We start from the raw sequence: 14,321 nt of genomic DNA, 5'->3' as shown, positions 1-14,321 counted from the left end.
GGACACAGGACTAATTTGAAAACACTTACTGAAAGTAAATCGTTTCTATTAATCCCGTCAAATCACACACATTAGAATCCACATATCATTTCTTGGTCACCTCCCTCTCCACCAAGCAAACCATAGCTACAGATCAAAGAGCATTTTCAGTCCATGAGAAAGTAGTCCTTGCTCAGTGGAAAAAAGACATGCTACGAATAAGCACTCAACACATAATGAAGGAGAGATTAATTACTTAACTCGACTCAAAAAAACAAGTTATTAATCCCCTACTAGCTAATTCTGTAAAATTGCTCTGACAGAAGGCTCATATCATGAATTTTTGCACCCATTTATGCCTTCAAAAATTATTTATCTCAACCATTGTTTTAGGCATGAAAAATCTTTCTTTTTTCTTTTTTCTTTTTTTTTTTTTTTTTTTTCCATTTTTGAGACAGAGTCTCACTTTGTCACCCAGGATGGATTGCAGGGGTGGGTTCTTGGCTCACTGCAACCGCTGCCTTCTAGATTCAGGCAATTCCCCTGTCTCAGCCACCCGAGTAGCTGGGACTACAGGCGCATGCCACCATGCCCAGCTAATTTTGTGTATTTTTAGTAGAGACGAGTTTCACTATATTGGCCAGGCTGGTCTCAAACTCCCGACCTCCAGTGATCCGCCTGCCTTGGCATCCCAAAGTGGTGGGATTACAGGCGTCAGCACCGCCTCCGGCCTGAAATAATATTTTTCTAATTAACAAAGTAGTACATATTAATATAGAAATTTTGTGCATTTCATAATACTACAAAAACCTAAAAGCTAGCTTAGTCTCACCACCCAGATATAATTACTATTAACACTGTGGTTTAATTACTTAATATTTTCCCATCTTTCTCTCTCAAGTTTTACAAAATTGGAACCACGCTCTATTATCTTCTCTCATTTTTCATTTATCAGTGCTGCATTTTCACATCATTTAGTCTGTTTTGAAGGAATGATGAATGCCACGTTTTACTTATTCAGTGATTTTTGTCTCTCTTATGGTTATCAACGTTATGAACAGAGTATTTGGTCTATAAATCTGCACTTCACTAAGTATTTCCTTAAAGCATAGTACCAGAACTGTAAATAATTCAAATAGAATAAATATTTGAGAAAAACATGATCCCTTTTCACAGACTGCTTTTTAGAAAAGCTGTACCAATTATACTTCTGCCAGTCACGTAGCACTGGGTGCAATTCACCGTATCTTTGTTAATGGCATATACACACACATGTGCATACACACATGCACTTAAAACAATCCATTCTTTCAATAGTTATTTCCTTTGAATGATATTTATTATTGAGTGTCAATTTTATGATAGGCACCAGTTTCAGTTCTTATAATATATCACTAAACAAAATAGACAAAATTCTCTCCCTTATGGAGTTTACATTCTAAAACAAACAACACCTAGGGCAATATAAATAATGAACATATATACTATATTATATCTATAAAACAAAAAACCTGTGAAAAAATGTATTGCCAATTCATATATAATTAAGTTAAACATTTCTATATTTGTTATTTCTTTGCTTTACTTCATATTTTCTGAATTGCATATTTATGCCGATTGCTTATTTTTCTATTGTTTTGCTTGTATTTTATTTTAATGATGATGCTTGGGTTGGAAATAGGGGAAGGAATTTCTAACATAAATTAGTATGTTAGAAAATATAGCAAGATGGATCCAAATCCAGTCTTATATAGTTGTTTGTACTGCATGAAAATATCTGAAACCACAAACACAGCAATTTTTATAAGCATTGTTAAACCAATCATCATATAAAACAAATAGAAAGAGGTATTTAATAAAACCTAATCAACTAGGTCCTGCTGCCTATTTAGTAGAGCTAAAAAAAATAGTAAAATATGATGATAACTGAACAACTATTTATAAAAAGATTTACATCAAGAGCAGCAAAACCCTAATAAAAACAGTCCAATCTAAGCATAGATTCACTTGCAGAGGTAAACATCAGATTTCTTATATCACCCAGCCTATATGCTGAAATATTTCAGGAGACAATGGCCAATACATGGGTAGGCAAGATCAGTGACGTAAATGTGAGATATATAAATAAGAACAATGTGTACAGGATGGAAGAAGTAAAACAAATCTTAAAATTATTCTTCCAAGCAAAAAAATCATAGCCTTTTTTTGTGTTGACAAGGTACAATTGGAAGGCAAAGCTAAGCTCTCAGCAGTGTGCTTTAATAGTTCATTGGTCTCAACTCAAAGTGCACATTGAATTCACTAGGCAGCTTTTTAAAAAAATACCAGTATCACTGAGTCACACCCCAAATAAATTAAATAATGATTTGAGAGTAAGGCTCTGGCACTGGTGTTTGTTTTAAAGATTTCTACGTGAAATAGAAGTCAGGGTTAAAATAATGGCTTTCCTTAGCAACTCAGCTCCACCACATACGAGTGCAAACTCAGGCAAGCTATTTAACAAGCTTTCAAAACATATACACACACACACACACATATATGCATATATATATATATATATATATATATATATATATTTCTATCTGTAAAATGCAAACCCAATCATACCTGTCTTAAACGCTGCATGAAGATTGAGATAATCTCTGCAAAGCATTCATCACATGTTAGTCACCTAACACATTCATTAAATTCTTAGTAAACGTTATCTATTTATATTGCTATTTTTATTATTTCTGCAACTAGTGGCACATTAATTTCAGCTGGTAAGCAAATTCATCATGAATTATTTCATACTCCACTTATTTTTTATGAAATAATTCTATATTAATCAAATTATAAGTTTAATATTCTCCTGGTATATTGATTGAAGCAGACTTGATTTTGACATAATCTTACCTCCCCAAATCCCAGTTTCATAACCAGTTAATGGCTGGTTATCTCTATATGTCCCAGTACCAATAATAAAATAAGTTATTGCTTTATGGGCCAATTGGAATTAAATATAGTCTTATGTTTCAAAAAATGGAAGACCTGTGCTTGGCCTGTTTCACTTAACATAATAACTTTCAGTTCCATCCATGTTACTGCAAATGACAGGATTTCATTCTTTTTTATGGCTGAATAATATTCCATTATATATATACCATATTTTCTTTTTTCACTCACCCATTCACGGGCACTTAGGTTGATTCCATATTTCAGCTATTATGAACAGTGCTGCAATAAACATGAGAATGCAGACATCTCTTCATTATATTAAGTGAAATATGCCAAGCACAGAAATACAAATATTGTATGTTCTCACTCATATGTGGAAGCTAAAAAAGTGGATCTAAGAAGATAAAGAATAGATTGGTGGTTACTGGAGGCCGAAAAGGTCAGTGGAGAAGGAAGGATGAAGAGAGGCTGAATAATGGGTACAAATACATAGCTTCATAGAAGAAATAAGACCTAGTGTCCTGTAGAACAGTAGGGTGACTCTAGTTTACAATAATCTATTGTACATTTCAAAATAGCTAGAAGAGAATAATTCAAATATTTCTAACATAAAGAAAAGACAAACATTTAAGGTGATGGGTACCTGAATTACACTGATGTGAACGTTACAAATTATATAAATTATCACTTGTACCCTGAAAAAAATAAAAAATAAAAAAATATTTTAAATGTCAAAGACCCAATGGGCACCTCTTTCTTAACTTGAGTGACACATCAGTTAGGCATCCCATGGGAAGCCAAGCTATCTACTGGGCCTCTTTCCCCATGAGTCCCTTGGGTACCCAGGTTTCCCCCTCAACCCTAGATCTGTGCCACTCAACAGAGGTCTCTGCTTCCCTATCTTGTTATTTGCTGTTCATTGAACTAACATTCACAGGAATTGCCCCAAACAATTTGTAAGTGGAAGTGAAAAATTATTCAATCAGGCATTCTGTCAACATTTGAGTATCTACTCTATTTCAGGAATTATGTTAATTACCAGGTCACAAATATAAGTAGAATACATTCCTTCTACTCCAAGGATTCACAGTCCTGTGAAGGGTACAGCAAAAGTGAAAAAAAAAAATCATTGGAAAAAGCTAGAGTAAAATATGCAAAAGATAATAAGCAAATAAATAAGCAATAAAACTGTTGGAAAAGGGGAGATAAAATTATCATTAATTACAGATATTATGATTACATTGATAGATGATTAGATAGACAAGCCAAAAGGAAAAAGACTAAAGAGGCCATTTTACTATGGCTGACTACATCTGACAAATTATAAAATTAGTAAGTTTCGCTAGTATGCAATGAATTAACAGAAGATATAAGAGAAAAATATTGTCTGGGTGCAATTCCTCATGCCTGTAATCCTAATATTTTGGTAGGCCGAAGCAGGTGGATCGCTTGAGCTCAGGAGTTCGAGACCAGCCTGGGCAATGTGGTGAAACCCATCTCTACAAAAAATACAAAAATTAGCCAGGTATGGTGGCTCCCACCTGTACTCCCAGTTACTTGGGGGGCTGAGGCAGGAGGATCGCTTGAGCCCAGGAGGTGAAGGTTGCAGTGAGCCAGGACTGTGCCAATGCACTCCAGCCTGAATGGACAGAGTGAGACACTGTCTCCAAATAAAGAAAAGAAAAGAAAAGAAAAATATTCCACTAACTCTAACAGCAATCAGATATAAAGACCTACTAGAACACTAACAAGAAATGTGTTAAACCTAAAGAAAGAAACTACACTTCATTCAGAGATATAAAGCAAGGTCTTATTAGTATAGATAGTCCATGGACTCAGAAAGTCTGCTGATAAACTTCTGAAGAAGTTCGATTTAAATATTCAATTCCAGTCAAAATATCAATGTGAATCTGGGAGCAAGCTTATCTCTTGCAGTACCTAGTGTTGCTTACACCGATCAATACTACTGGGAAATGGTGATAATTCATCAGTAACCATTTAAATTAATTTTTAAAAATAAAAAGTTAAAAGATATTTTAAGATAGATATTTTTAAAATAAACACCCTATTAAAACAGATTTTATATGGCTTTTCTTTCCTTGTCTAAATTTCCCATGTGGAGAGGAATTTACCAAAAATGGAGACATTTTGCTTAGGCTTCTGTGCCCTCATTATTTCATTCATCACTCAAATGGCCCATTACCCACTGACAAACTTCACACATCGCTACCTAGGAGTGACTGACAGCTGACATTATCAGCAAGACTTGATTGAGCTAATTGACATTCACAGTCTAAGTATGAAAATAAGAATGGGTCAGGAAAAGTCTTTCTTACTCATATATTTATTCAATTATTTGACCTTTATGTTTGTTTTCATTTCTTGGGCTTTAGACTGTAGGGAGAAGGATTATATTTGCAAAATGATGTTTCCCCAAATGTACTTAAATATTTTTAACTTAGTACTCATCAACTATCTAGTCTTTGAAGTTTCTATTCTAGATGTTTATATAAAACAAAATAGTTTTAATGTATTTTAAATTTATCACTGAAACTGTTTTAACTTTGACTCATATAAGGCTGAAGCCATAAAACGAACAAAAATGATGTACAGCCATAAACATTCACTTACAAACTTCACAAGGTCATTATTTTAACATTATATTTCTAGACTAAACTTATTTGTGTCATAAACTAACAGAACATAGATAAAAGATCTGCTTGATTTAAAAACATAGGAAGTGATTAGATTTATCTTTTCTTAGTATGCACAGTATTTTGCATAGAAGGAATTATTTTAAGAAACACTTTTAGAATACCATTAAAGGCTAACACAAAAAGTGATATGCTTAGAAAATATTTAGCTTCTAAAGTTAAATAAGCATGTATTTTTACTATATTGAATAATAATGACTATTACTTTAAAACAAACTGCCATTAGTCAATTTCAACAGTTCTTCCAAAAGCAATCCTCTGACCAGGGCATCAACATTATCCGGGGACTTACTTGCAAAGCAAATTCTCAAGCCCCTTTCCAAACTTACTAAATCAGAGTCTCTGTGAATGTGGCCCAACAATCTGTTTTCAGTGAGCTTTCCAGGTGATTCTGAGGCTTACCCAAGTTTGAGAATCCATCTGATCAACAACCCATCTTTCAAAATTTAGCAAACAGTTAAAAGATTTATAAAGTCTATCTGTAAGCATTACCATAATAGGTTCAATATATATACCACGTAAATTTGTACAAGTGCTCTCATACACTGCTGGTAATAATGCAAGCTTTCTAGAAAGAAATTTGGTAATATGTATCAATTATATTAAATAATGACCAAACACCTTCTGTAAGTAAGTCAATTTCTAAAAATGTACTCTCAGAAAATATTCAGACCAATTTGCTAAGATCTACATATAAAGTTTTCTATGGGTCATTATTTATTATAGTGAAGGACTAGAAACACCTAAATTTCAAATAAAGAGTGTTTAATTTGATCGAACCATAGAATGCCATGCATCCAGGTGATGAAACATTATTTAGTTATTAATAAAAATATAATAATATTCATGAAGAATACAGACACAGGAAAGTGTCCACATACTATAGATGATATATGTATGACATATTTGCACATATGTGCAACTAAAATAAAGTGTGTCCAAATATTAATAGTAACTAACGTCATATGTCTTTTATTTTATAATATTTCGTATTCATTCATTTCTACATATTCAAATTTTTCTATAAGGAATTAATATCACTTTTAACACAGAAAATCATGGAATTAAATATGTACACAATCTATAAATACCATATTTAACAGAATATAAGCAAATCAACTAAATGGCTTATCTATTTAATATTCCTTTTCCTCTAGCATAAATGGGCTTTATCACCTTATTAACAATCTGGTTCCTGGCCACATAATTCTACACTCTAATCAGAACCGTGATTCACAAAGACTTTTTCTCATCTATTTCCAGACTCTTTGTCAGGGAGTAATCAGATATTTCAAATTGCGCGTTCCACTGATGGTTTATAATTACCTAAGAAGAACATAATTATACCTAAACCTAAATCTCAATTTATTAGTTAATAAAAATGAACATACAAATTAGAAGAATCATTATTGATTTTATAAACCTCCTCCTTCCTACTAAATAAGACTATGCTTATGATCTGACTACTGTCAAAACCCAGCACATGGCACTGATTTTCGATCCTGACATTTCCTTAAACTGAGACAAACTCAGCATGAGGATGTTTAGTAGTTTTAGAGTTATTTACAAATGTCAGTTCTGTACCCTCTTGTACCTAGGTGTGGCCATGTGATTTACCTGATGAATGAAATGTGAGCAAAAGCAACATGGGAGCAAGCCTGAAGTGCCAGCACGTGTTTGGCCACCGCTTTGTGCCCTTCATCTGATAATATGAAAGTATGAGGCAGGCACTCCCATCCAGCCTGGGGCCCTCAGTGATTATGATGTGCAAAGCCCCCTTGCACAAGGTAGTGCAAGAGAGGTATGTTTTTCTGTTTTAACCCACTGAGATATTTGAGTTGGGTTTCTGTGCAGATACGAAAATTTCAAGTTTTAGATAAGATCATATGTACTGAGAAAAAGTTTAGGGAAGTCTCATTTTCTGTTCTCATTACCAAGTCAAGATATCCTATTACTGTTTGTAATTCCCAATTGTAGTATGTATTTCAGTGATGTTCTGATGCTTCCTTCATTTACGAAAATCACTGCAATGGCAACCTTAATAAACTTGTGTCATAAAGCAAAGAATGAAGTCTATGCCCTTCTCTTGCACAGACCTTTTCTGAGAAATGGGAATAATGATCCAATTCATTTGTGTTCCTTTTACTACAGTTTCCTTTTGGGGAATGCAAGAAATATTCTGTTCACTATGCATAGTGCCAGAGGGCAGCCAGCTGGCATAGTTCCTATTACTGGCACAAAGAGGACACACCTGGGTTATTTATCCCTCTATTTATTTGGAAGCCATCCTGATTGCTCACATAATCCCCAGGAGCTTAAACAGAGGCTAAACAAAATTGAAGCAGGATTCAGGAGGTCAGGGGGCACTTACATAGTATCCAGTTATTGCTTATGCGTAGCTACTAAAATACAGGTATTTATTTTGCTGATGGTTTTAAGTCAAGTCAGTTCACAGTTGTGATAAATGGTTATAAGAACTTTTAAAACCTTATTAAAAACAAAAAAGTAAGCAATTAATTGAAAGATGACAAAAGTCAATGAATTGGAAATTTATCAATAAAAATGTATTCTATTAAGGTTTGGAAAGTAAGGTAGCTTCTCTACTAGCAGTTTATTTTGAAAATGAATGAAGACTTTCTAAACTTTTATTAATTCCTCTTACCTAGCAGTGTGTAACCTAAAATTGATAGAAGTGAACATTTCAATGACTTTTGGATTATATCCCTCTCAATATAATTTTCATTTAAAATAAACAATTATGTAATCTCTACAAAGCAGAGACCAAGAATAAGCCTTATAAAGGTTAAATTTGACTGAAGATGTATCTGACCAACTAGAAATTGCTTAATTGAATGGCTTGTCATGTTGTATTCACTGCCTAATATATTCTTTAGTTGGCGGGCTTCCAAAATGAAGAATAAGCACACATTTTTGTAATTGAAATTACAGCACAGCTCAGCGATCTTATTCTGACATTAATGCTAACAGGTTAATAATTACAATTTAATAAAAATTATTTCTAAGTTATTCAATTTTTCTATTTGATAAGCTTGTTTTATAATAATAAAAACATCTGGAAAGGGTCAGTTATATGTTATATGTAAAATAATCCTAGACAGTAAATTATAACTTTTGTTTAACACTATGATAATCACATAAAAGTGTTACGAACCTAAAAATATTCAAAGGGAGAGTGTACAAAATAGAAAGACAGGTAGGCAAAAGCATATGGAGGTTCAGAAAAGTGTGTGCCATATGATGACACAAGTGATCACTTCTGTCAATACTGGGTGCTGAAACACTGCTAGACAATGCTTTACACAAAAGTCAATTAATGGAACAGCTTTTGAAAATGGTGACCTCTGCCGGGCGCGGTGGCTCACGCCTGTAATCCCAGCACTTTGGGAGGCCGAGGCGGGCGGATCACAAGGTCAGGAGATTGAGACCACGGTGAAACCCCGTTTCTACTAAAAATACAAAAAATTAGCCGGGCGCGGTGGCGGGCGCCTGTAGTCCCAGCTACTCAGGAGGCTGAGGCAGGAGAATGGCGTGAACCCGGGAGGCGGAGCTTGCAGTGAGCCGAGATTGCGCCACTGCACTCCAGCGTGGGCAACAGAGCGAGACTCCGACTCAAAAAAAAAAAAAAAAAAAGAAAAGAAAATGGTGACCTCGTTTCTAACAGATTTACTAAATTAAGAATTCATAGATTCACCTATTTCAGTTATGGTATTACCCTAAGTAAACATCAAAGATTTTCTGATTAGTTTTGTGGACAGAAACTATGGATGATATTGACATCTCTTCTCTGCTTTAACCTGCTTCCATTCCTCAAAGGCAAGGCAAAATTTTGCTGTAGCAAGGCTAACTTATTTGCATTATTGGCTAAGGGGATATGCCTAATAGTACTGTCCCAACCAATTGGCATCTGTATGCTTTACATGTCCAGCTATAAATGCAAGTTTATGCCCAAAGTGATAGCATCTTAGCTAACTGAAAATGTCATTCTCTGTAGATGTCCATAAAGATTATCTTCGTGTGGGTTGGCAACTTAAAATGTAATAAAATTCCACAGTAAAATAACTAACTTCTACTATTAGCTACTCAAGATACTTGATCTTACTGTAAGCTTCCATAACATTTATCTTCTTTCTGATAACGTATGCTTCCATACTTCTTATCTTTGAATTTTAAGTAAAGTGGCAGTTATGACTATTTAGAGCAGAGGTCAGACATTCAAAAGCCAGGCATCAGAAAAATAATTCAAATGAATGAATTAGGTGGACATATGAAGAGATACATTCTACATGTTTAAAACATAGATCACTTCAACATAGAAACATGCTGTCCCCCTTGTTTCAATACACATATAATTTTCTAGATCTTTCTTTATCCCCTGTTACCCCCTTTTGATATAGACATGAGTACTAAACATAATTTTCCTCTTTACTGTAAAAAAAATGAGGAAATATGAAGATAAATGCTAATGCAGATAAGGCTTAGCACTGGGAAGACAAGTGTGGTGGTGATGGCTGTAGAGGACTGAGGAAAGCATGTATGTCTTGCCTAAAGCACCTGCTGGCTCTCAGTTCTAACAAACGATGGGGGATGTAGGAATGTAAGCCCAATGTTAACAGATAGCACTTTTTTTTTTTTCAAAAGGAACCATATATTTGGGGTTTTCATTGACTCATTCAACAAATATTTATTGATAGTCCTAATTTATCAAGTATTATTCCAATTTCCTGAAATACACTAGTAAACACATACACACACACACACACACACACACACACAAAGATCTCAATCCTCATGTAGCTTACAATATATTGAGGAGACAGAAAATAAATAATAAACATATATAAGTATACCACATAAAATGTTAGATTAAAAATGCAGTAGAAAGAAAGAAAAAGACAGCAGGGTAAGAGAGACTGGAAGCACATGGGGATAATTTTGTGGGGCATGATGTATGAAATTATACATGCGGCAATCTGGTGAGGCCTCATAGAGAAGGTGACATTTGAGCAAAGACTAAGACAGTGATAGATTTAACCATGATGATATTTAGAAGAAGAACATTCCTGGCATAGGAAAAAGCCAGTTCCAAGTCCAGAATTTAAGAGTAAATGTGGCATTTTACAAAAAAAAAAAAAAAAAAAAAAAAGAGGCCAGTGTGGCTGGAGAAGAAAAAGAGAAAAGAAATACATGTTTAAGTGAACTAGAATAAATTTTGAATGCTGACAGCAAATTTTTATTATAATTATTTAATCCTGAGAAATGTCAACATTGAGAGGACCAAACAAAATGCATCTATGGACTGCCAATTTTCTATCCTTATCCTTGACTTATAACTCATTAAATGTATTAAAATTCCTTAGTAAGATTATTTAAGACTGTTGGTTAAATTGAAGATTCCTAAGAGTATTCAGAAGATTAATGGATAAGAATAATTAAGTGAAGCCTTCTTGATTTTGGCTTCCCCCTCCCACCACTCACAGAGTAGGAATATGGCAGAATCTTCCAGAACAGTCACATAGTTTCATTAATTCATTCAGAAAAATGTATTAATGTGCAAATGGCAGGCTAAATGCCTGGGATATGGAACTATGAAAAGCATTCCCTGATCTCAAATTACCTAAAAAGAAACTGTTGCCGGTGAATCACCATCCTCTAGAGCAAAGAAGAGGGGGTATTTTTGTAATAGTAGCTACCATCACGTTCATATTCACAGGCAACAAGAAGAAGCCACACTTAAAAATTTTCCATTAGTAAAAAAATAGTACTCATATTTATGACATTACAGAATTTACAAATCCCTTTCCATGTACTGCTACATTGATATAGACAGTGATTTATTTTGCTAGCTAGACTTAAGACAACAAAACAGCTCAGGTGGTTTGCTTATTAAAGTCAGAGTGACTTGTCATAACCTCATGGCAAAATTTAAATGTACCTGTTTGATATTCTTCTATCTTTATATGACTTCTGATATACAATGCTATATTAGTCCATTCTCACACTGCTATGAAGAAATACCCAAGACTGGGTAATTTATAAACAAAAGAGCTTTAATTGACTCAGTTCCAGATCGCTGGGGAGGCCTCAGGAAACTTACTATCATGGTAGAAGGAAAAGGAGAAATAGGTACCTTCTTCACAGGGCAGCAGGACAGAGTGAGTGCAAGCAGGGGAAATGCCAGACAGTTCCAGATAGAGTCTAGGACCAGAGTGAAAACTGCCATCCCCATCTTATCTACTCTCTCTCAATTGGTTTCTTCTGAATGATGCCTTTTAACCAATCAAATGATGCCTTTTTCAAGCCCACCCATGGACCAATCAGCATTCATTCCCCCATTCTAAGCCCATAAAAACCCCAGACTCAGTCTCACAGATGGCAACAAGCTTTTGGGTCCCCTCTTGCTTGTGAGAGCTTTCTTTCTGTCACTCAATAAAATTCTACTCTGCCTTATTCACTCTCCAGTGTCCATATACCTTATTCCTTTTGGTCACAGGAAAAGAACCCAGAAATCTCTGAACTGCTTGAATGAAAGAGTTGTAACACTCCTGCTCACCAAGCTGTGGGCAGTGAGAGTAAAAGAGCTATTACACTCCCTTCCACTTCTGGAGCTAAGGAAGAGAAGAAACCACTGGGCGCCACTCCCTCCTGCTCACTGAGCTATGGGAGTGAAGAAGACACTGGGTGCCACTTCTTCCCACTCACCAAACTATGGAAGCAAAAATGCCACAACATTTCTGGGGGTTCATCCAGGATCAATGAAAGTTTGAGTAAGAGTGGACCTATGACTCTTTACTTTCATTCTGAGGCTTCTTGTCCTCAGATTTTTTACAAAAGCAGATAGAACACTGGGCCTCTGTCAGCCAGTTAAAAGTATATAGTGCAGCTGCTGGTCTATAAGATTCAGAGAACAGGCTTGCTGGGGAGGATTTTGTCAATCCCCCTTCACCCTCAGGTGTTAGGGGATGTTCATTTTAATCCAATCCAGCTCCGCTTCCAGAAGTCTAGCTGTGATGTGGGATCAGAATAAGGTCCTGGGGCAATTGAAGGTATCTGGCCAAGGCCACACCTCGACATTACCAGAAGACTCCTGGATTGGCTCCAATTCCCGACAGTCTGTTCAGTTGTTGCAAAAAAACTTTCAGTCTTTCCTATCACATTTTCTTTCTTTCAAGACTCCTGTGGCTGCTATCCCCTCTTTATATACAATGTAACAGGTGTTTTTGCAACCCCAAAAAATAATATTAGTGGCTAGAATGAATACTTGGCTTAGTCATCAGGAGCATAATCCCGAACAATGTTGTTTCTGTCTATTCTTAGAAACAGGGGGATGTAAAAATTAAGAGAGTTTTCTTTCCCCTGTTGAAGAAACCCGTTAGCATAGTGCAAGAGACTACTTCCCCCAGGGATCTTCCCTCCTCAGCATTTAAGTTTGTTTTGTTTGTTTGTTTGTTTGTTCCCCACCATGTCAGGAATCAGCATAATCCTGAAAATACAAGGAGCTTTTCTATGTGAAGGATTGATTTTTTCCTTTTGGGAAACATCTTATTAGGCCAGGTCCCCAGTTCCCAGGATTCCTTTTCTTTCCTTTGTTTGAGAAGGATCTATTTTCATAGCTTCACATTACTATTACTCCAGTGTATTTTTTATGCTTTGGTTTGGAGGCCTAAAAGGAAAACTAGATCTGAGGAACCACAGGAAATCAACAACAGAAGGCTAGGACACAGTGCAGGTAAGCATGACTATCCCTGCGGACTAGTCCTTCCTGCTTCATGGGGGAAAGTCATGCTCACAACCATGGCATAAGCACCAAGAGTCCATCCATGGTTCCAGTACCAGGTACTGAGATTTGAGGGATGCTTCAAATTCAAGATGAGCAAGGGAGAGACTAAGAGACTTTTCTCCCCTCTGTCTTTTCAGGTGGGTAACAAACCATCTGCAGCCTGCACTCCCCTCAAGTGTATCCTGAATCACTGGGACTCCTGTGAGCCCTCAGACTTTGAAGAAAAAACGTCTTATATTATTTTGCCTCCATTCTAAAAATCATTTTAGGGAGGTACAAGCCTTGCTCATGCCCCTACATGAAATGCCTTGTGAATATAACCTCATTAAGATACAGGTCTCCTGAACTCTACAGGACTTAAGACAAATTAAGGGGAATCTTGGCAAGTTTTCAGATGACCCGGACAGTTATATAGAGGTTTCCAGAATTTAACCCAAGTATTTGAACTCTCCTGGAAGGATGTAATGTTACTTTGGAATCAAACCCTGACTACTGCTGAGAAGCAGACAGCCCTGCAAGTGGCAGAGAAGTTTGGGGATGAGCTTTGTATCTCATATAGTGCCAAGGAAGGGGAAGAGCCTTATACAATTGGAAAAACAGCAGTACCATTGGAAGACCCTAAATGGGACCCCAATGATGACATGTGTGATGGTTAATACTGAGTGTCAACTTCATTTAATTGAAGGATGCAAAATATTAATCTTGGGTGTGTCTGTGAGGGTGTTGCCAAAGGAGATTAACATTTGAGTCAGTGGGCTGGGAAAGTCAGACCCACCCTTAATCTGGGTGGGCACCAACTAATCAGCTGCCAGTATATCTCATATTAGTTCCGGCCCTCTTGAGAACCCTAGCTAATACAGATTTTGGTACCAGGAGTTCTAGAGGAACAGAAT

At 35.8% G+C, this 14,321-nt stretch overlaps 1 protein-coding gene across 3 annotated transcripts in view; it reads right to left on the bottom strand.

Moving 5' to 3' along the window:
• SPAG16 (sperm associated antigen 16) overlaps positions 1-14,321 on the bottom strand; it is a 1,132,640-nt gene that overhangs the window by 934,336 nt on the left and 183,983 nt on the right. The gene's annotated exons all lie outside the window — the stretch shown is intronic.

The sequence above is a fragment of the Theropithecus gelada genome, chromosome 12 (genome assembly GCF_003255815.1).
Source record: "Theropithecus gelada isolate Dixy chromosome 12, Tgel_1.0, whole genome shotgun sequence".
NCBI lineage: Eukaryota > Metazoa > Chordata > Mammalia > Primates > Cercopithecidae > Theropithecus > Theropithecus gelada.
Note: the sequence above shows the minus strand (reverse complement) of the source record. Positions and strands in the feature narration are given on the sequence as shown.